This window comes from Aphelocoma coerulescens, chromosome 12 (assembly GCF_041296385.1).
Source record: "Aphelocoma coerulescens isolate FSJ_1873_10779 chromosome 12, UR_Acoe_1.0, whole genome shotgun sequence".
In the NCBI taxonomy this organism is placed as follows: domain Eukaryota; kingdom Metazoa; phylum Chordata; class Aves; order Passeriformes; family Corvidae; genus Aphelocoma; species Aphelocoma coerulescens.
Window position 1 is genome coordinate 7,940,745 of NC_091026.1, and position 21,212 is coordinate 7,961,956.

Below are 21,212 nucleotides of genomic sequence, written 5' to 3' on the forward strand. Positions count from 1 at the left end.
AACCCCAGCAAATTAGAGATGATATGTTTATGCACTTTCTTTGTCCTTCTTTCTCCTTTTGTACCACAGCAAGGCTTGTCCAGGTTCCTCCTCTCCTCCCAGGCAGAATGGCCCTGGCTGCAGATACCATTCTGAGCACTGAAGTATCTGCCACTTTCAAGGGTAATTTGCACTTTTATTAAAGATCCATAAAGAAACTGAGCATTTAGAATCCTTCAAGTTAAACACGGAGCCTTGGGGAATCTGTGAAGCTCTGAAACCAAATGTTTGGGGTTTTTTCTTCCTTTTTTTTCTGAGAAGTGGATTTACACAATGGCCTCAATACTGGGACGTGGGTAAATACCAGAATCTTGCTTTAAAAAGCTCCATCCCCAGAGAGTACAGTCAGTACCAAGGACCTTATGCAGGGAACCTGTTGAGGGAATGGAGCAGCACTGCTGCCAGAAACAGCCAAGGATGCCCCAGCCTCTGTACTTTTCTACTTTTTCTGCACTACATTCTCATGTTTCCCTAATACAAGTGTGATCAAAATATCCCCCTAATGGAAAAATCTATTACAGAAAGGAAGAGAAAAATATTGCAACTCAAATTCATTAATTTCAGAGTTCCCCCTCTTCTCCCAGCAGTGGCTGGTAGCTGGGATGTCTCAATGGGTACACCTGGGAGGGGAGACTGGCAAGGGCATTCCCCAGGTGCTCTGGAATGAGCATCTGGAAGGAGGGACCTGGCCACACCTGGCAGCAGCCTTAGGAGAGGCTCAGTTCTACCTGCTGGCAAGCTGAGGGCTCTTCCTGCACTACACTGACATTGTGTCTCCCACAACTCTTTATTGCAAGTAGTCCATAAAACAAGAAAGACCAGCATAAAGCCCTTCTGGTGAGGTAAAAACTGTAAAAATATTCTTCTCTGCTCCATTATATAAGAGTTTAATGTGTTGCTAAGCATGCCAGGAGTACTGGGAGCAGGAGGAGAGGAAGCACATGTCACTGCCCTGTGCAATCTTTCTTCTCCTCCACCACAGGCAGGATGAGCTGGGCTCACAGCAGCTGTACAAGGGCTCAGGACTTTCAAGATGAGGCAACCTGCAGAGGGATAATATGTTATGGAAACCTGAGGTAGCCTCTGCATCTGCAGATCATGTAAGGGCTGCTGTTTCCTCATATGCACCAGGTATGCACGAGGCTGATGGGTTCCTTGGGGACCAAGAGCCTTTTGCAGGTCACAGTGCATTTTAGAAGGTTTGCTTTGGACATCATGTGGCCAGAGTCATTTGGAGCCCAATCATGCACTGAAAGAACATGTCAGGAAACCACAAGGCATCATTTCTCTGTGTGGCAATAATCTGCAGGGAGCCTGCATAGCTGTAATGGTACATTGCTGCTTGCTTTAAGTCTGCCTTTGCATTAACTCTTCAATTTGCTTGCTTTGGCTTCCCTGACTCTTAAATACATACACACAGGATCACTTTGCCATAGTAAAAATTCAGTTTCTGGACTTGGCTCCTTAGTTTCCAAACCATGGAACTCCTCATGCCAGTCCTGCTCCCACAAGCTGCATGGGGTAAGTCTCCATCTCACCTTCCCTTCCTAATTTGCTGTGACATTGACTAATTCCAAAGGTACTGGTAACGAGCTAGGGATTTTCATCTGAATAAAATTTACTATAAAATTTACAGGGACTATTTTTAACTGATATCAAATGACAAATAGTTTTTAAAAGATCTCTCTCTACCACTCCTGGCTTTTCTGTGCCAAACTCCAGCAAGCAGGGGGCAGATGGCTTTTAAACCCTTTTTATAGTTTTCTACTTTTACAATCCACTTCTACTAATGCAGAAGCTTTGGCCTTCCTGCCAGGCCTGGAGTGTTCCCCTCCACATTCCCCTAGTTCTCTCTTTTGATCACTTAGATTTAAAGAGACTGGAAAAAAACAGGTGGATGAAACACCAAAAATCTGTCTTCAGAAGAGAGGTTTGTTGTCCTCCTCTCCACACAAGTCAGGATGATGTTTGCAAGGCTGCAGAAGCACCATTTCTTGTCCCATCTACAGCAATTTTAGATAATAGGGTCTCAGGCCCAAGAGAAGCAAAATATATTGACCTGGGAAATAAGATCCCCACGAGTTTACAGTACTGGAGAAGACAGTGAGTAGCTGTTGCTCAGTCTAGTGTTTGTTAAAATTTACTGCTGCTTTTATTTAAGAAAATGTACTTTGTGTACTTTACATTCCTTTCATCTAGTAAAAACAACCAAAATTGTATTTGATAAAAACAGCCTGTTATTTGAAATACATTTTTCTTGAATGACTATCATCAAAAATAACTTCAAAAAAATTAATTCTGTACTTTTCCATACTGAAACCATCCAACTTCAGATTTATGCTGTGACTTTAAAATTAGATTGAAGAGAAGCAGGAAAAGATGAACCAAATATTAACAGCAGCAGGAAAAGAAACCAAGTGTCTGGCAGAGAGCACAACAGATAAACACCTTCCTACCTAACCTGCTGTTTCACCTCCACTCATAAAACAGGAACTGGCCTGAGAGCTGGGGGACCTACAGATACAGAAATACAGCATGGAACAAAAAAAAAAGAATCAGGGCAGCAATGTAGCTACGTATGGCTGAAAATATTTGGCTTGGCTGGAGTGTCAGCTTAAAGCTTAAGCAGTTCTTGATTTTTGTTCAGGTTGGTTTCCGCACCATTAACAAGGACTGTACTCTAGTTAGCTCACTCACACAGAAGCTGCTCCCAGGATCTCAATATTTTGAGCTATGCTGAAGGTACAAGTCAGAATAAATAGATGATGTTTATAATTTATACTTGAAGTGAATAACACTGCATTGTCAAATCTCAATTAGCCGTGGTTGCTTATTTGGTCTAAGGATTATCTTTGCCATGGACCCTGAGATCTTGGATTTGGCAGATTTCTTAACTGAGATAAAGTGTTGTGCAAACAGGGCTCCCCTGCCCTCTGGGCCAGCCCAGCTCTGGGAACAGCTCATCCTGCTGGGTCTGGCCTGAGGGTCCTGCTCTGGGCAGGCATCCCACCCTCACCCCCACCGCCACCCTGCTGCCACACAGCTCCCCTGAGCCTCCTGCCCCGGGGGAAGGCTGGGAGTTCACCAGTCCTTATTTTGTCTTCCACCAGGACAATGTTCTTTGAAATTCTTTGCAATTTTGGGTCTGATTCTTCATAATTCTACTCCTTAGAGATTTTTCTCCCAGTTCCTTATGAAAACATGAATGAGGATGAAATAATGATTGGCAGTTATTGCTTTATTATTGGGGAATGAGGCAATATATCTCATGAGTGATAAATTACTCTCCTTGTCATGATCTGTCAGGGTTAGAGGATACACAGGGAGCTGCAGAGCACCCTGGCAGGCATCATCCCAAATTTATGTATGGCACAACGTGCTGTTACTCACACAATAGGGGTCTCTGCACAATATGAAGGTTTGCAACTAAATCTAAAAGACGTGCAACACACATTAGAAATCCATATCACCTCAGCATATGAGAGAGAAAAGGTTTTCCTTTGTAAACAGGCACCTGAATTAGAAGTTTAAAATGCCTTTTGTAAAATACTGTCAAAACATAAATGCTTTCCTTCAGATAGTGCAGATGCTTTAAGACTGATTAAACACAAAACAAAATCAAACAAAAACCCCAGATGAAATCAATCCAACAACATTTTAAAAAGCCCTTTCTTGAATTCTGTGGACAGGTATAATAATAAATAATGTTTCTACAGTGAGGGCAGGTTAAGCAAGCTCAGTCTGATGGCTCTATTTACAGCTCCAGTAAAATATTCCAGTGTGTCTTGCAAAAGATCCTATAAATGTGAATACAGAAAAACCGAACATTCTTTTACACAGGCAGGTCTTTTCCTCAAGCATAAATATTCTTAGTCTGTTTTTTGGAGATAAAGACTGTATCATTACCAGACCAATGGCTGGAATTTCTTTGAAAAGGAATCCTTGTAAATGCTGTGTCTCTGAAGCCAAATGCTCTTAACTTCCAGTGAAAATTTCACTGAATATTCCATACAAAGAGCAGATCACCCTAACTAGGACCTTTCAAAGTTTATATAAAGTTAATATTACATAATGTTGAAAAAAGGGAAGTTACAAAGCTACTTTCTGGGTAAATAATTTTGACTATTCATGAATACCTAAATGCAAGTCCCTTCAAGATCTTTGAAATTATTTGTGCACCTAAATCCCATTGAAGTTAGGATCATAAATATAAATATTTATTTTTATTCCATATTTTAAATTTCAATCTGAACGTTTTAAGAATTTTTTTAATTTATTCAACTTTTTTTAATTTAAAAAGAGAAAAGTGACTATGCAAGCAATCGTGTGCATAAAAACAAATCCACCAGCTAAAATTTCATTAAAAGAAAGTCAGCACTATAGCATATTACTATCATGTAAAACATACAAGAATATCTTATAGTTGCTTTAGAAGATTATTTTCAACCAGCACTGGGCTTTAAACTACATAGGAAAATAAATAAAAATTCCATTCGAACTGGATTTATTTTAAGTTGTTTGTTTGAAGATGTTTGGCTTGAGTTAAAGGCCTTTAAGATATACTCTCCCTTTTCTTATGGCAAGTAACATAAAAAAATAAAAGATTTCCCCATATAACAGTAGCTGCTGGTGTCCTGTGTCAGGGTATTAACCTTTTTAACCCTGTCAGTTGGCTGGGGCCAGGAAATATGGACTAGTCTTTTACTACCCTTCTGTGTGTCACAACTTTATTATGCATCACATTTTTCCTCTTCTGAAGTGTCTATAGCACTAAAAAAAAAATAGTCCTGTAAAGAGAATGCAGTGTTCCAAGGCTGGAAAGGTATATAGAACTGAATATCATATATTTTATCAAAGAGATGTCCCTCTTCATCCAGAGCACATTATTGTTGCTCTGTAAAACCTTAACATCAAAGAAAGACTCAGGGTTCTGTTTCATGTTTTGTAAAGGTGATCTCAGAGCATTTCTAGTTGAATTATCCAATAGTTTGCTGTATATCATTTTGCTGATGACAAGAAAGCTGTCTCCTACCCTTACTTGTGTCTGTGCAGAGCTGGCTTGTCTTTCAAGTTACTGTAAAGCCATATAGAGCTGATTAGCAATAAATATTTCAACTGCTTATAAAGAAATATTAGTTCCTACAGGCACTATTATTGTTATTGTTATTGCTTATACAGACTATAATCTTTTCAGGGAGCTTGTACACATCCTCCATTAAGAATAATACTGAAAATTATACAAGCACTTAAAAATCTCATCAAGGCAAGATGGCATCATATTGTGAGGGGAATCAAAGACACTCTTTAATTCATAGACATCCATAAACTTTGCTTTATCTCTTAATTGTAAATCTTCAGAGATTTGCACATTATTTTCAGCCATCCAGATGCTGGTAGAAGAATGTTATCTTCCACTAAATATCACTTTGTTAAATACATAAGAGCTTTGGTCATTAATGGCAAGCTGCATCCAATTCTCTCCTCGTTGCTGGGGTTACAGCTGATGTAATAACTTGGCTCCCTGCTCCCTCCTCACATCTCCATTTTTTTCCAGATTGTCACCCATAATTTACTATTCACTTCTATGCACAAGGTTCACCTCCAAGCACTCTTTCCTCTGACAGCCATGCCAGCAGCTGGTTGCAGTGACTTGGAGAGAATGTACTCCAACCATAGCAGTATCTGCCTGCAGGGGCACAGCATTCCAGGGAAAGGAGTCCTTTCTCCTGCTTGGACACTGACCCTGTGGGGCAGGCAGGTGTCCTCAGCATCACCCTTGACTAGGGAGAGCTGCCCTCCTGCCTGAACTTCCATTGTATCCCTGCCTTTGATTGCACCTCTGTCACTGCTCTCCTCCCTTGGAGCTGGAAATGAGCAAGGATCCAATCCATCTCTGGCACAAAGTTCGTGCTCTTTGATGGAATAACCTGACCAACCCACAGGTGAGCTTCCACTTCCCAGGCCAGACTTTTTTTTCCCCGGTGTCTGTGGGTGTGTTTCTGCCTCAGCAGCCTCCTTTGACTTCATTCCAGTGTCACACAGATAACCTGAGGGAACTGTGACATTTATTCCCTCATCATCCTCCACAGCAGGGTACTGCTGATGGGAAACTTAAATATGATCCAGGAAGCATTCAAATGAGATTTCACCACAATTAAATGGAATTTTGTTCCCAAAATCACTCTGTTTCTCCTTAGCAACTTTAGTGCTTTAGAAAACAGTGGCAAAGACTGTGGCAACCCTCCCTGCAAGGCAGTTTTGTGTGCTACAGTGGGATTTTGGCTTCATTCCGAACCCTCTGTGCACCTCTGGCAGCCTTTGGTAGACAGCTTTTTGGGCCAGGGAAGCTTTGGGGATGAATTCCATCAGGAGAGCTGTAAAGAATAAAGTGGAGGGAAGTCCTCCTTTGGTGAGATGATGCAGCACTGCAATAATCTGGAAATAGATGGACTGAATAGCCTTTTACTTGCCTGATTTATAAGTGAAGTAGACAAAATAAAGGAGAATATACTTTCATGAATAATTCTACCTCAGACTTTTCATCTGAAACCAGTTTAAGTTGGTCACTATTCACATTTTCCGTTTCTTAAGCTAATCAGTATTCACAGTTTCCTTTTTTTTTTATGCTTAGAATTCAAAATGCTAGATTTGTAACAAATACTAACTCATTCTGATCTGCAATAAGCCACAGCATTTTTCAAATTTTATGCAAAATCAAAATTCTGTGGGCAAAAATATGTTTCCCCAGCATTTTTATTCTATGTTTGTACAAGGTGTTCTCAATCTTTAACTGATAATTTAGCAATGTTTTTGCTGTTATGAGCCAGTTTGGCTCCTCACTGGTTTGTGTTATGTCAGTAATAGCAAACTGATCATACAGTAAGTATGGTCTGTTCATTTTTAATTAATGAGAAGAAGGACTCCGCTGATTAAAAACATTTTATTTCCCTTCATTCAGAGTGGGTGTATCTTAAACCACACCTAACAGCACTTTACATCATCAGAAGAAACTCCACAGTGATGGGTGTGTCTGTATGGTCCAGAGCAGAGCAATGACAAGAGGTTCAGGAGGGTCCTGAACTCAACGGAGTTTGGCCAGAGAAGTTGGTGGGTCACAACCACTCTGAAATCTTTGGACTTTTTTTCAGTCCAAAGCCTTCTCCACTTCATTATCTTTTGTGGATGCCTTAAAAGTGGTGCAAAGGCTTCTGAGGAGACTTGTGGAATGCAGGTTCATGTCTTTCTTTCGCTTTTGATGCTCGTGCAGCACATTTCCTTCCATGCCAAGGCCAGCGAGTGACCATGGTTGCTTTGTGTTGTGCCACACATCAGTAGTTTTGTACACCAGGGACGTCTACTGACCTGCCAGAAACCAAAAATTAAGAAAAGGGCAGAGAGAGAGAAGGATCAGGCACATCTGGTCTAAATAGATTGCAAATAGAGATATAATTGAATTATATTTAATTATAATTTTCTGATCTAAGGAGTATTCCTTATCCACTGATTTTGTGGGGAGGAAAATTTGTTACCCTTAACCTTTTTTCTGTATCACAGAGCTTGTTTACTTGGGAAATATGCTTTGAACCTTCATGTTACTTTTTAAGCACAAAAGCTTTTTAGGTTTTATTGAATACAACACATGCTGTATAAATAAATGCTGCCCTATTTAAGTATGATAATCAATTTTACCCATGCCAAAAATGGAATTTCCCTGATCACCATTTGTAGCTGATTTTTTTTTAAATTTTAAGATTTTGCTTTCATTTTTTAACCAAGTTTTATGTTGAGAGTAGTAAAAATTGGAACACATTTGGTTCCAGCAGCCCCTTGGATGCATTTCAAGCATTACACTCCCTTGCTTTGCCTGGCCTTACCTTTCCCTCCTTTCCTTTCCCTATTATCTTTTTTTAATGCAGCAAATATAATAGTTTTCTACCAAATATCACACATTTTTTTTTTTTTTTTACAAATGCTATCACTTTTTGGCATATTTTTCTCTAATTTATTATATATTTGTGTATCATTTTCTCTTACTGCTGGCATAACTGAGAGTTTGGAACTTGGTTTTAGATTTTTGTCTATATGCAATTAAAAGCAATCAACTTTCAGTAGTAAAGTTTTGGTCACTTAGTTCTAAATGCTGAAACAACATATCCTGTTTTAAGGTTTTGGGTTTTCTTCAAGACACTAATATGGTGTTCATTATCAAAGGACAAAGGGCACTCTGAATTGTAATAAGGACTTTCTGGTTTTAAATTCCATTACTTGCATTAAAACCACTTACTGCCACTAAGAAAAATGAGTATAACTTTGTGCAGTTTGTGGCAAATAGGCAGTCTTTTGATATCTTATAGCAGAATGTTTCAGTTAATAGGCCTGTACTTGAAAGTCCCCTTTCACACCAATGCTTGCAAGTGTGTTCTGTGTTTTTGTTTAAGTTTGACATCCATGAAAAGACAACCAAGATCTGTTTCTTATTGTGTGTTAAAGAGGATTCTTTGGAAATTGCTGAATAACTTAGCAATATGCTCTGTATCATTTTTACTGATGACAAGACAGATGTCATCTCTGGTTCATCTGTCTAGAGTATCCTCTTGGATAACTTCTACGTATTCCAATCTGCTTCTTTTCTTCAAGTAGGAAGCACTTCCAAAAGCCCTGTTAATTGGCAAATGCCTAAATATTTCACTTATTTGCAAGAAACAAAATGGAGCATGCTGACTCTTGGGAAACAATTCCCAGTAAGTATTCCATTTATCAAAAAAAAGAAAAGAAAAAACACACAACACTCCTACACTTAATTCAAGGGCAAGAGTGCTTTTTCAACAGAAATGTGTTGAATGATTTTAAGGTTTCAGGTCTTTGCCTTGTTGTGTTTAATGATCACAACTGTAGGTCAGGACATGTGGTCAGACCTGGAGACTGACTTTTATGTGTGACTGTGTTTTCATGTTTAGATTCATTTTATGCTGTTTATCAGTTATGTACTTGAAACAAAAATGGGGTCCTTTCCAACTAAAACCCTTTCAAATCAAGATGTACGTTCCCTCTCCCACTTGTAAGGCCACCATCTCATCAGGCTCCATCAGATCCAGCCCCTTGTGCAGTCCTTCCCCCTGGGCTGTGCAGGATGGGTGCAGGTGGGTGCTGAGCACAGGCAGCACATGCCTGTGCTGGGAGGTAGTTGGGATTTATCCACTGGTGTCTCTTATGGAGAAAACTGCCAGTCTGCATAAAAACTTGGTGTAATGTGTGTTTGAGGGGCGGCATAAAATAAGCAAGTGCTCCAGCTGCCTGCTGGTACACTAAGCATAGAGACTTAGGTGGAAAAAGGGGAAGATTTCCCACTGTACAATGAGGCTGAAGAGTTCTGGAACAATATGAATTCCCTGTAAATATTCCCCTTCCTTAGAAACAAAACAGCAAGAAGAGCAAGGAAAAAGGGGAGGAAGAGAGAGTGGGAAGGAGAGCAAAGAGGGAGCACCTCCCTATGTGGGCTGTGCATCACCCCCAACATCTCTGAGACAGGCTCAGCTACCAGGGGCTTTCAAATACGGAAGGGACAGATGGGTGGAGGCCATTGGCCAAAAGAAATCTGCCCTGACTGGGGAAATGGACTTTACCAAAAGTGAAGTAATTTCCAACATGTTTAAGTCAATTGGTGCTACTGATGATGCTCACTTAACGTATTTGTGTTGGATTTAGCCTGCAAGTATTTGGATTGGCCATTTGATGGTATCTCAGGGAAGAGTGGCTCTTTCTTAATCAAAAAGTCTCAGTTTTAGGATATCCCTGTTACATCTGGGGTGGGGTTGCAAGAGGCTGCTTCTCTTTATACACATATACTTTGTTTTCTTTTTTAACAGCCAGTTCAGGCAACATCTCTGTCATTCTGACTTACACTGTAATTTTAAGATGTCATCAGAAACATTTCTTTTAGTGACTGCCAATCGTTAATTGCTTCTCCTGTATGTCTCCATAAACATTACATGTACATATATTGGTATATAATATTCACGTGTTTTATGTTTGTATAAACATACTGTTAATACTGTGTTTCTCCAATAGAGAGCTCTATAAATCTAGACCTCCAGAGATACCTTATAATGACTTAAACATTACACCAAACAAGAGATTCCAAGGGGACATGATCAGGATGTAATAATGGGCCAATGTCAAAAAGGATTTATGATTATTATTCATATGACTCAACCATATGCTCCAGCTACTGCTGTAATCTTGCTAGTCTTGGTCTGACATCTGTAGTGATAATGAGTAAAATTGCATTACGCCACAGAAAAAAAATCAAGACACTTAAAAAATAACTAGTGGGCTGCCAGGAGAAACATTGACCTCCTCTGTAGGGTCAAGAGATGGTTTTAAAATATGCTGGATGCTCCTGACAAAGCTGAAGCACTCTGAGGATCTGGCAACCAGCTGTTCTAGCTTTATTAGGGAAGAACTTAAATATAATTGAATTCCTAAACCATCTGTATTTATCACTGCAGTTAAACACCATGCATGATCCAATTGTTTCCTGTTTCCTTTTATGTAGGAGGACAAATGGAGATTGGGGAAGATACTTAAATTATGTGTATTTCCAGGACCACCTGAACAGTCATGGTACCTGTCTGCCTGTCCTGGTTAAGCATCAAGTGTTTGAGTGTCTACAGTGAAAAGACACATATTTCTGGTTTGTTTCCCTCCAACAGTCTTGCTCTGACTTGGTCTTTTATGGAGCAGCCCTCATCTCTGGCTGTATCTGAACCTGGTGCTGGCTGGGAAACAGTAGCTTATTTGTGTCACTTCCAGGCTCCCCTGTCCAGTAGGAATTTAGCAAACATGCAAATACCTTCTGGAGAGATGTACAGACACTGAAAACTCCCTCCTGCTTCTAGACTACTATATAGTGCTGTGCAAGGTAAATATGAGTGCAGACTTCCTTAGTTTCTGTCAAAGTCCATTAATGTTCTGTTACTGGCTGCAGCACTTAGGTGGGAGGTGAAAAGTCATTTGTTTCTCACTGAGAAAGAGAAAACTCAGGTGAAATGGCCTGATGTCAACCCTGTAATCCTGCAGTGGTGGTTAGCGGATGGGCAGCAAGCAAAACTCAAAGCAGCTCATACATAAAGTGGGCTAAATCACAAACCACCAAAGTTGCTGTAAAATCACGGCCAAACATAGCAGTAAAGGACAAATATTTAGGCAGTGTCAGTCAGTCAGCTAATGTATGTATCAGCATATTAGTGAGGAAATCCCCAGAAGCTCTGTGGGAGTTTTTCTTTTTGATCTGCCACCACCTGCCCGGCTGCTGGCACCGGCACCGCAGCCACCAGGCAGGCGGGAGCAGCTCCCCTGGGAACCCAACAAGTTGCTCCTTAAGGCAAATAACCACTTCATTAATGCACAGGCAGACCGAGCAATCAGCAGCAGGTGAGGAGCAAAAGGGAACCAGACTAGAGACAAGCTTGCCTGCCTGCCCCAGAACGGTGTCAGCAAAGCTCCTTCTCTGCTTGTTAACAGCAGCAAATGCTCTTCACTGCTGTCAGACCTGCACAAGCTCCATTCTGCTCACACCAAACCCTGGTGCCTCTCCTCATCCTGCTGAGACCCTCAGCCAAGAGACACGTTCGACATCTGTGAAGCCTGCAGTCTTGGCTCACATGAACACTAGCATGGGTAGACTCGAGATGCTGTTTTAAGCACCTGACATCCTCCATCTGTCTTCTTTATTTTTAATTATTTCTTGTCTATAGAGGGACCTAATCAAACAAGCTCCCGTCTGATGTCAGGGTTCTTTCTTTGCTTTAATCTCTTCACATTTCTATATAATTTCTTTTTCCTCTGGAACTATCAAAGAATTTTCTTTAACAAGCCCATCAATGAAAAACAAAGTCTGCATTCTTGAATTCTAAGTCACACATAAACCGTAAAGATGCTGTTTGCTCAGTGTTGACAGAAGCAGTCGTCTGCCCTAATTTACCTTCATCGTATGTTTTTATTAGAGCTGTGGGAGCATGCATAAACTCACCAGGGGGACATGCACATTACAGGGCTCTTTTCTTAAACTCTCAGCTCTAATAAAAACACACAGGCTACAGCTCTGACCTATATTGGACAGCAATACCTCTCTGTTCTCTGTTCTTTTCATATCAGAACAATTGTCTTTGAGAATATTTGCTTACTGGAAGTCATCACAACCTGAGGGAGGAATGGTCTTGGAGGAATGATCTCAGGGGGTTGTCTCTTCCTTGATGTTCTTCTGCTCAGTCCTACAGAAGACCTTAGTGATGCTTTACCTCTAACTCAGGTGTCAAGGCTGACATCCCTATTTTAACCCAATTATTTTTCAGGTGCTTAGGGGGAGAGTGGTTCCACTCCACTACCACTAGTGAGCCTCCAACAGTAACTAAAATAACCATATTGCTCCAGGTTCACATTATTCTAAACAGGATTTCCATGTTCCCTGTAAAATTTTTGAGGCCCTACTGATAAGGGCTTTTTTTGAGGCCCAACTGATAAGTATTAGATATGGATGTATACATCCACGTGCATACACGTCAAATGGAGACAATCTGAGCTCAGCAGTAGAGTGGGTATCAGTGGCTGATTGGGATGCTTTGTATTCAACTTGCAGAAATCACCTAGATTAGGGGAAGGTATCATTTGATCTTCCATTTTTCCACAGATGCTGCCAAATAGTTTTTTAAATCAGTCCCAAATGTGGCCTGGTCTCTGTGTTGGGCCGGTGTGAATATAGTAGTGGTTTTGTTCCTCCTTGCTACCTTTTCTTCTCCCCCCACGCTTCCTCCCAGACTTTGGGGCGAGCGTACTGAGCCCCAGAATATCGCTCGAGTTAGACAAAACAAAGCTCCAATGTGCACTAGATATAATAACCTGCAATGTCTCCCCTGTCATCCCAAATTACTGGAACACACGGTGCTCCAGCCCTGCCTGACTACATTCCTGCCTGCTGGAGAGCCGTGCTCCCTCCTGCTCAGCTGGGCTGGTGCAGGGTCACTGTCGGCTCCTTCTTGCCGCAATGTGCCAGCACCGCGCTCCTCTTCCCTCGGGGACCACGGGCAGGTGCTGCTCACCCGGAGCACCTGCAGGGACCTTCAGGAATCACACAGCTTCTCAGAAATATTTGGGGCTTGTTGAAAATTAGCCACTGCCAGCGAGCCAGGCAGACCAGGCTCCCCAGTACCTGCCTTAGGCAGTGGCATGAACCCACCTCCCCACTGGGAGTTAGGGGGAAACTTTTCCTTCCGTGCCAGCTGGAAAGGCTGCCCATTTGGGAACTTTGTTTCAAAAATATCTCTTCTGTGACATGTTATGCAAGCCATTTCTGTAAAGATCCTGACTACACATTCAGAAAGCTCTCTGCTATCATGAGGAGAGATGTCTTGGCAAGAAGTGTCATCAGTTGATTGCTTTCTTACTGAAGTTCATTGTAATGTTGGGCTTTCACCTTGTGTTTTCTGGTGGTTGTTGAGAAACAGCTGCAGTCCAAATAAGTGCACTCGTGGCTCTCCTGTGCAAGACACATATTGCTGCAGTCTGAGGTGCCTGTAAGGGCTGATGTACAGTTTCAGCCTTAGAGTTCTTACAGTCCTAAAATAAATCAGGCCCATTGAAACAGTCTTTGTAGTAGGTCTTTGAAGAATCATCTCAGCCATGCAGGAACAGCTTAGAAAGCCCTTGATAAAACGTGCAGCAAGTGCCAACAGCCAAGTCACCACAAGTAATTGAAGGTAGTAGACTCTTCCATTCAATTTGGTGGATCAGAATAAAGTGTTTTCCAGAAGCACATGGTGAGGGAATCCACACCTACCGCTTTATGGCAGTCCTGTGTGCCTGAGAGAAGGTTGAGGGTACACAGTGACACATTGCTAATCTCTCCTGGTGTACTCACTGGCACAGCTGAAAGATAAAGGTGTAAAAACTAAGATTTCAGGTAAATCAAGGAAAATACAGCACAAAGTGATACAACAGATGTTCTCCCATAAATCAGTGAATCGCAACATCACCTGTATTTTTTCTCCACATATCCACTCATAGACTGCATACTGCATCCATCAAAGGGCTGAAGCCTCAAATAGCTCTGAGATTGTGTATGTGGTGTTTTTAATCAGTGATGTTTTGTGCTCTATTCCCTTACTGCTGCCTTGCTCTTACATCTACTTGTCTTTTTTAAGAAAGTTAATGATGGAAAGGATTTTATTTTGTAGGATGGCCTTTGCTCTCATCTCCCACATCATTTTTCTTCTCTTTAGCTGATTGAAAAAACCAGCAAACATGGCAAAATCCCAAAGGTGTGATCTGACACAGAGCCAGCGAAGACCCACCCACCCAGCAAACCAGATTTTTTACAGTTCTTCCTTGAAGCGTGAGTATATGAATTTGGAATTCTAAGGGATCAAAAGGGCTTGTTTTGGTTTTATTTGGTTTGCACAATGTAATTTTTTGCTTGCAGCAACATTATTTAATGATGATCATGGCTATGCCAAGAAGACTGCTGCCAGACACTAGGAAAAAGACACTTAATGTTGCTTTTCATTGTGTATAGGAATGATTAAGTATTGTCAACGGTGATGGAAGAACAATATAACTTAAAAGGGCATTTGCACAGGGTTTAGAAAGGTCTTTTGGTACAATTCAACCTGTATTGTTGCCACTCTATCTAAGATTTTCATCCAGGAGCAGTGGCCAAAACCATCCTGAGGAAATTATCTCCCAGTGGTGACAGTGTGAGAATACTCACTATCACACTCATATCACAGGGATCTCATATCTTTCAAAGAACTTTCTCTCATCCTTGCAGTAGTGGTTTGTGAAACAAATGAGGTCCTGTAAGTGAAAACATCAGTAGAGAAGTGACCTTCATACACAGAAGTATAAAATAACAAATCCAGCATCGCAAGGAGCCAACGCTGCAGTGCACACGTATGGAAGCAGACAAAATAAATTAGAACAGTGTTGATATCTGCTGTATGCCCCAGTATCTTGGTGGATATGTAAAGTCCCCATACATTTTTATTTTTCTAGTTACTTAGACTCAGATTTTTACAAGCCCAGAACCTGCTTTATAGATGTTTTCCCTGTCATTAGTAACAAATTAAGGGAAGCACTACTGTAACTTCAGTAACTAATTGAGTAGTAATTTGATCATTTTAGATGGCAAAAGGGTTTTTTTATTTGCAGTAATAATTTTTACTCTGTTTTGTGCCCTTTAATTTAAGATTAAAACCACTTTTTTAAACAACCACCTTAAAATTCAGAACAAAAAAAAAAAAACTCAGAAAAGGAAGTAGATGAATACTAGTTTCAGGATGTTTTTATTAGAATACTTTTAGAAGAAATTGTTGGTGAAATATTGTTGTTGTAACTCAGTTTTCCTTACTACTGAGGAAAATCAGAAGCAGAAAAGGAGGTGGTTTCTGGTCACACCACAAGCCTCCAGAATTAGGGCTCAGTCTTACTGTTTAAACTCGTAAAATGTGTAGGCTCATCGTGTAATTCAGGGGACTCACTCCAATGGGCTGGAAATAGCCCCAGCCTGTTCACCTGGGCTCCCTCTGACCAGATGTGCCAGCTGTGTCCCAAATTCCCATCCCCGTGTCCCAGCTTTCAGTACCTGTGTCCCCAGTGCCAACAGGAAGGAGCCAACACAACTCAGCCACAACAGAGTGTCGCGCCAGAAGAGATTCCTTTATTCCAGAGATTGATGTGTTTTATAGTGGTAACAGAAATATCTTTACATGTAAATTCTAGCAATGATCCACTGAGCTCAACAGATTGAACCCAGGAAAGAATTTGAACAGCGCATGTGAAGTAGGAAAAGCAGAAACAGAAAAACAGAGTGGTTTTGGTTACTTTTGGATTCTTTTTGTTTTCATTTTACTGTTTTATATGCTGAATTTTTGGAAGTTTGAATGCCTCTACCATGGGAAGAAGACCCAGCAGAGGCAGAAACTAGGCACTTTTGTATACCTGGTCCTATGTTTTCACCTAATGCATGTGTGACACTTGGCATATAGAGCTACACAGCCAGCCAGCTGTGCAAGCAGCATGGCAATAACATTTTTGTTTTCTGTGTTTATTACACACCCTTCCATCACCTGTGAGCGGGCTTAAACCAAAGTTGTAAAACTACTACTGCTACACAAACAAGATAAAACTCTAAACCAGGGAAAAGTTAGGGTGCTGCCTTAACAATTCAACCAGCTGAAATATTTTCTCTCTGTAATGAAATGGGCCTCTCCCATTATCACACTTAACAAACAGCAGATTATTAGGTGGCTCAGTGCAAGAGTGCCCAACTCACTGTAAGAAATTCCTGATTTGTATTCAGCTTCATGGGGAGCAAAACATAGATTATGCCTGGAAGTTGCTTACGAAATTTCTCTCAGTCTGACCTGAAGATCAGGTTGTTTCCAGCTTTAGCAGCCTCTTGGAATCACCTATTCCCATCCCTGTGCTGCCCAGAGCTCCACTTTGCCAGAGCAGTGAGCGTCCTCGGGTGGCTGCTGTACCACGGGAACCCCTGGGACTGCCCTGAGGGATGGGGAGGAAGGAGCTGCAGGGACTGGAGCTGCTGAGCCAAGTAAACCTATTTTTATTTCGTCAGGTACTCTCTTTTTGCCATGCAGTTTCCTGTTTTCCTTGGAGGTATCCTTGTTATTAAAAATGTCCTGTGATTAATGAAGCTGCTGGAGCAGACCCCACAGAGCCTCTCCAGTCCTGGTGAGTCCACACAGGGTCTCTCCAGTGCAGCTGTGGCACTTGTCCTGCTGCGTGGGGCCAGGACTGGAGGGGTTAAATGGCTTCTGCTGTGGATTCTCCTAACGAGGGGTTGTGTCTGTGGGAGCTTGTAACTCAGCTGGTGTGCACCCACATCACTCGGGGCTGTGGGAGCTGCCTTTGCCACCAGGCTGAGATTACAGAGCAGTTTCCTCCCTGGCCTTGTGACCACGCGCACACACGTGCACGTTTCCAAAATAACCCACTCTGGGGCATGAGGGGTTTTTTGCTGGATTTGCTACATGACAGAATGCACAGCAAAATCTTTTGAGCTTTTTGGGGTTATGAGAGGATAGCAATGATGTGCTTCTCATTAGTCAAAAAATTCCAGCCTCCCTCTATTCCGGTGACAAAAAATCCAACTACAGTGAGTCACTTTGTGTGCCTCTTCCCAAGCCATCCACCTCACTTCCCTCACTGCAAAGGCAAAAACTATTGCCCTCTGCTCTCTCTCCCCCTTCTAATCAAACCTGTTCTTCGTTTTTCTAGAAAATCCTTGCTTCTTATTCCCCCCTCAATCCTTTTATTACTGGATGCTCCCCTGCTTAGACCAAACAAATGAGTGGAATTTGGCCCCATATTGACCACCTAGACAGGACCCCAAACTCAGGATTCACAGGAAGTCCCTCCGAGCATTTCAGTGCAAAAGGCACTGTTCTATTCTCTCCCACACCACTGTAAGCAAAGGGCTGCATTACTCAGTCACAACAGTATTTCAGCCCCAGTGGTCCCACGGTTTCCATGAAGCATTGGCTGGAGTATCCCTGAGAACCCTCCTTTGCTAAGGTCCCTGCATTGATTTTTGTTTTCTTCCATTACCATGATATTTTCATTCAGAGAAGTCAAACCCTCTGTCTTCACTCTGCCTGTCACTCACATGAGCAGAGTTGGCTCATCTGGTCCTCAAGGAAAGATCTGGTCCTGTTACTCTTTTGGTATCTTTTTCTGTTAATTTTGTCTTCTGCACTTAAGGCTAGGTGAAGACATCTGACATTTTAAAGCAATCTCTGTAACATCTCTAAATTAAACACTCTGTCTTGTTTATTAGTTTGGTTTATCTTTGCTATCATGTACCATGAAGCTGCAAGCTCTACATCTTTTCAGAAAACAAACATGACTGACAGCAATCCTTATACAGAAAAGCTGAAGCAAACCATGCTTTGAAGGATTTTCTGTTGGGGTTCATAATAGCATGGAGTTAAAAGAGAGAAAATAGGTTCCTTGGAGCATAAGATCGTAAAATGCTAATTTCAGTGACACAGTGGCGGACTGAGTAAATATAGAAAGGATTTATTATGAAGTTCTTTAGTGTTGTTGGCACTAACAGCAAATTGCTGGGCAACATTATATTGCCAAAATCCAGGAAATAGCACAAACATTGAACCACTGTATTTTCAATGACAATAATGACTGAAGCTTTGGTATTGGTTGGCACCCCCACAAAAGGCACATGTTGGCATGTTCAGGAATGTAAATGATAGATCTGCTGCTTGAAGTTTATAATTATTTAATCAAACCCAGACTGCAGAACCTGGAGGGACATCATGTATCCTTAAAGGAGAAGAAAGAGGGAGAAAGAGAGAGAGAGAGAGAGAGAGAGAGAGAGAGAGAAAGAAAGTCATACTTTGCAAATGACAGAATGTATTGGTCCTCTGGGTGTGCCCACCAGGCATCTGGGACTGCTGCAGAGTTCGTGGGTGATCCTTCCTGCTCACCACATCACCATGTATTTAAGTAGCCCTTCAGAAAACAAATTGCCGGCGATCTCTTTTATGTGCTGATGGAAGTCAGATCAATTATCTCCGTTTCCTTTCATGGAAGAAAGAAAATCTACAGATCAGGACAGGAAACCACTCATTTGATGAACTATTTCTACACTACTGTACACAGACACACAACCTCCCTCCTTCCCTCCTGCAGACAGACACGCACAGAGCTACAAGGCCTCCCTCTCTTCTAGACACACACAGAGAGGCACATTATTTTCAGCTCACATTTCACATTTAGATTACTGTTATGGAATTTCAAGAAGACTTATTTTGTTTCCATTTCTTGGTTTAGAAAAAAAAAGAAAAAAAGAGATAATGAACATTCCGTTTTGAGAAATAAATCTCCCTGCACTCTGTGTTCTGGCTGTAAGAGCCTGAGTAGCAGAGCTCAGCCCAGGCTCTATGTTCCCAGCCCGGGCTTTGCTGCCGACTCAGCTTTCAATTTAGTCCTAGCGTGATGGAAAAAGAAAAAAGTCTTTCAAAAGCAGTAATTGTGTGTTTCTGGGGAGAGAGAACAAATTACTAAATCAAATTAGCATTACATTTCATTCCTAGACCCTAGGAGATTCAAGGATTTACATAATATACTTTCTTAAATTACGTTGTTAGTGTAAACATTAAGATTCTGCACAAAGTCCCTGAGAAGTGATGCACCGTTAGCTGATGTCATCATGCAATGTTTAAAAAAAGAAAAAAAGGGAAGAAATGCCTTAGCTCTACATATAAACACATGATTGCATTATTTTTAAAAATAAAAGTGCAGGATTTAAATATATTCTGAATAATGTAATGTCATTAATCCATTCACTCTGTATGCTAGGAATACTTAAATTGTTTTTTCCCTTTCTGTCTTCACAGATGAAAATATTTGCTGTAGGGTATTTCTGGCTGTTGAAGATGAAATCCAGGCCCCACATAAGGCTGGAAGAGTTACTACAGGTTTCAATGGGGTCATCATTTGACTCCAAAAGGCTGTTTTTTAGAACATAATTGACTTATATCAATAAGGGCTCTCAATATTACTCCATTTCCCACCCCAAATTTTCATATCTAGTGACCTTTTCCTTATTCATATCACCAAATTCTCTGTAATTCTCTCACACTTTATTGATTTCTTTCTTACAGCACCAATTTAGGGCCATGTTTCCATGCAGGGCTCCACAGCCCATTATTTCCCTGTGGGCAGCTCTCACACACTGCCACAACCAGACAGTGGCACCAGGCTGCTGCCAGGTCAACTTTTAAAATTCACTCTGACAAAAAAATGCTGCAGTGATCAAAATAAAATGAAAAAAGTCTTCCAAGTCTGGAGCATGTGCATTTAATAATTAATCAGAGTATAATGTAGAGAATGTTATTGTTAATTTTATAAGTTTCAGGTTCACCAAAGAGCTGCAAACGGTACCAGGAGAGATGAACTAAAATTGCATTTGTCTCCTAAGACCATATAAAGGATAGTCAGTACTGTTGTAGTTGTTGCATCAAAACTACCCATTTGAGGAGCTAAGCCACAACAGCATAAACACACAACCTATGTTTAATTCTTTATAATTTAAAGATGACCTGAAAAGCAATACAAAACAAAGACAGCATTGAAACCTACACGAGTCAAAAAGCTTCATAACCCTAAAAATATTACTGTACTGTTGGGGTTTTTACATTGGTTTCTGTAGTTCTGTCAATCCTAGAATGCTCTGTATGTGTTTTCTGTGTTTCATACAACAAATGCTCCCCACAAATTTGTGCAATGATATGCAATATATTCAGGAAGACTAATTACTGAAGCAGAGTAGAAAGGAAAGTTATCGCTAAAGCCAGAGGGATAGAATCATTTTGTATAATGAGAGCTCACAGTCCACACAAAATTTCTTTTATTTAATCTACCTGTGCATAGAAGCCTATTATTTAAAAAGAAATAATAATTGGAAGAATAAATTCTGCAGCTGAAAGACATACTAAAGACATGTAAATTGTGAAACATAAAGTTGCAGACGTTGTAAAACTTTTTTTACTAACGATAATTATGAAGGGTGCATTTCGAGTGGTAATATATTATGCTACCTTCTACTACCTGGCAAATGGGCATTTATATTAAAAGAGCATTGGGAATAAATGGACAATGACCCTTTCTTCTTATCTTTTCTTTTAGCTTTCTTTTCTTGACAAGGAATGTCGAATTTGCATTTAAATTTCCTGGGGTTTGTCTGCTTGTCAGCACCAAGGCCATCTCTGTGATTTACAGGTTTTGCATTTAATGATTTTCTCAAACAAAATGAAAAACTTTCTTTTTTAGTTCTCCTTTTGAAATCTCCAGTACTATCATCAGATTTTAAATTAATGCCTGACCAATGAAAGATGTATGTTGATTTTTCAATTCAGAGTTCTTTTGAAAAATAAATTAATTATTTATAAAAACCAAACTAAACCAAAACAGGATCACTCAGGAAAGCCTTCACTCAGCAAGTAATTTGTAATGATCAGCTGGAAAGGTGAAGGAATATCTACAATATCTGATTATACTCATATGAAAGTCATAACCTATGCACTTTTTTTTCACTGTGTTGCAAAATATTTCATTTCCTGCTACATTTTCTAGGGGTG

General features: G+C 40.7%; 1 long non-coding RNA gene across 1 annotated transcript; it reads left to right on the plus strand.

Annotated features, from left to right (window-relative positions):
• Positions 1 to 766: 766 nt before the first annotated feature.
• LOC138117812 (uncharacterized) lies at positions 767 to 20,129 on the plus strand. The gene is made up of 3 exons (XR_011154875.1): positions 767 to 881; positions 14,316 to 14,428; positions 19,470 to 20,129. It is a non-coding gene; the product is annotated as an uncharacterized lncRNA (long non-coding RNA).
• Positions 20,130 to 21,212: the final 1,083 nt, after the last annotated feature.